Below are 3,240 nucleotides of genomic sequence, written 5' to 3' on the forward strand. Positions count from 1 at the left end.
CCCCCCCCCCCCCCCACCAACTGAGCTTAATTCGGTCAGTATTCAAACCGGTCTGACTGTCACACACCCCCCCCCCCCCCCCCCTTTTATACAAATACAAATATTTTATGATATTCACCATCAAAGATCACCCCTAGCTCTTTCCCTCGACAGGAGTTATTCTGTCAACTCCAGGAGTTAGCACTGCACCAAATAAAATTTACGGAATGGGAGAAATAACAAAGGACCAGACTGAGCTTTGAACCTGGGTCCCCTGAATCTCAACTAAGCTATCTGGTGCTGGTATTCAAACTAGTCTGGCGATCAAGGAACATGAACAAATATGTATCATAAAAGAGGTATATATTTATAATTAAGGACGAATATTTAACTTTAAAAAATACAAGTAATTGTTATGGTACTTAAAATTATTATTTCAAGTAATTTAACACCAATTTTGATTTTTCTGTAAAGTATTCTCCCCATTTTGGCAATTGGCAATTTTGTGTTCATTGTTGTTTTAACAGCCAAAATATGCTTTGCTTCATTATGAAAGACACCTTTACACCTACCGGTACATACCATTCTGTTTTAAAAGTTCAACATAGATCAGGTTTACTCAATATCATACAAAAGACTAAATTTGAAGTAAAATCTAAATTTGATTGAGACTAATACAACTACATTAAGGTGGTATGGGACTTTATGATGTACTTTAATCCACATCAATATTCGACACATGTCCCATACCACATTAACCAGTATTTCAGGTATATACATATATAGTTTTGTTTTCTGTTGCCCTATTTTGCAACAGAAGTCACTATTAAATTATAACAACTACTGTCATCACAGAGATCAATCTATTATAACTTTTATTTCATATACATATATTTAGTATCATTCATGGAACAATGCATGATTTTATAGCTACATTAGTACCTGACACTTCAAGTACATTTACTAGCTGATTTACATTCATGAACAAAAAAACATTTCTTCGTCATTGGTTTCTTATTTGAGATGAATCATCAGTTAGTGATTTAATTAAAGATACAATATTGTAAATGCTGAAACCTCAACCAGTTTTCTGGAAGGAAAAATGATTTAAAATCTGTCTTCATGAAAATAAATATATACATGTAGAAACAGAAAATTTTAAACATTTCACATGTCAACAGACTAAGTAAGTTAAATACGCAAATAAACAAAATGAATCACAAACACCATAAAACCACAAGCCTTTAAAATATGAATGTATAAAACTAATTAATGTCAAATGGTTTGTTTTTTTTCAAGAAGATGGTTTGTTGTGACCCATCCATTCACACATGTATAATGTTTAAACGCTCAAGATGCACATTTTGATACCTGTTTGAACTCAAATATTCATTTATTTTAACTTAAATTCACAGCATTCAGCTTAAAGTAACATCTTCCTAACATTCTTTTCTATTTTTACATGAGCCAGATTGTCCATAAAAAATAAGTCATGTACATCAAGTTACACACGTATTTTTTTCAAATAGCAACAAAATGTTTCAATACCACTTCTCAAATTTATTATTATTTTTTTTTAATCTTACACTAGTTCATATGCACAATGTCTACTTCTTTCTCTTTGGCCGGAAATTTAACACATGATACATATCTTTCAGTAGAAAAATAAAAGATGTGCTAGATTTTAATATTAAAGAGACAATTTGTTTAAAGCTACAAGTTCATAAAAGCTAAACAATCACATATGAATTCTAGCAACAGTATGGGAGAAAAAAATAAATAATATGTGCACGCTCCATCCTCTTAATTAATACATGTACATGTACATCTATAAATGACATAAAATAAAGGGTCTTAGTCATATGAAAATTTGCTGATTCATATATTATAAAATAATTGTCTATGACAATGTTCTTTGTGGCATGTTTTGTTCATCTACTTAGTAATACAGGATGGAATCAACAAATCAGAAAGATGGCAATAAATCCAGCAGACAAGACTTCCATGCCTATTTACAAGTTAGCTGTATTCATATCTAATACATGCAATACCCAATGCATGACACCCCTCCCCTTTCTGCCATCTCACCATTTCTTAAACATTATCTGCCATTTTTTGTGGAGAGTAATTGATAGCTGCTACCAATTATGCGTTCTTGCAGACACTGTTATTAAATAACTATTGAAACATGCATCAAATAAGCACCTTGAGTATTCATTTCAATTTGCAAATTCACAAAACCAGTATAGATATTTTGACTGTGCTGTGCTAGTTAGGCTGTACAAAGTTAATTCTATGTTTAGCATCACCTTCAAAGTACAAAACCTACGAGGGAGAGCAATAAAATATAAACAAAAAATATTACCAAACAAACGTGTTAATTCACATGATGAATAAATATATTCTGTTAGTATTCAAGTTTCCTGTAGATCAGCTGTTCAATAATCTCTCCTGTCATATAAAAATGAGTATTACATATATAATCCATAATGTGCCCTGTATTTCTAAAGACTGCAGTATTTAAAACAAAAAATAGAAAGGATATTGACTATATTTGAGTTTATTTTTCTTTCCTTTAAAACCAAAAATTCTTCCTAAACCTACTTGCCTATGTGACATTAAACCTATAATTAGCTTTGGAGAGCCTTTAAAGACATACGTAAACCACAATTACACGTAAATAAGAATGTACTGGTATTACAAACATGTATCTGCAACACCCAGGTTATGAAGCATTTGTCTTTCCCAAATCCAATGGAAGTACACACATGCATATATAAATATATTCAACTAAGAATGGAACTTAACGATTAATGAATTCCCAACCTCAGAAATTAAAGCTGTACATCAATATTGAAGTCTCACGTTTCATTCATGACAGTAAAAAATCATTGAAAACACATTTAATATCCAACAACACATAATGTAACATTTACCAATGCCACTTGTTTGTACACTTATATGTATATGCACAAATGGGACCTCTCATTAACAAAAATAAACATTTTTCACATTCACTCCATCTCAACAAATCAGGTACAAAATATACTTGATCACACATACACATTTTTATATATATATATCAATGTAAATACAGGAAAACAAATAGAGGTAAATACCTTTAATTTATTCTTTTTCTTTAACTCGTGCTTTATGCAAAGTTAATGATCATTTGGCCAAAATTTATTATTAGTTATCATTCATATATTAAATTTCAAGCAGAATTGGATAAAACCAATGCATAAAAATAGGGGGGGGGGG

The sequence above is a fragment of the Magallana gigas genome, chromosome 3 (assembly GCF_963853765.1).
Source record: "Magallana gigas chromosome 3, xbMagGiga1.1, whole genome shotgun sequence".
Lineage (NCBI taxonomy): Eukaryota > Metazoa > Mollusca > Bivalvia > Ostreida > Ostreidae > Magallana > Magallana gigas.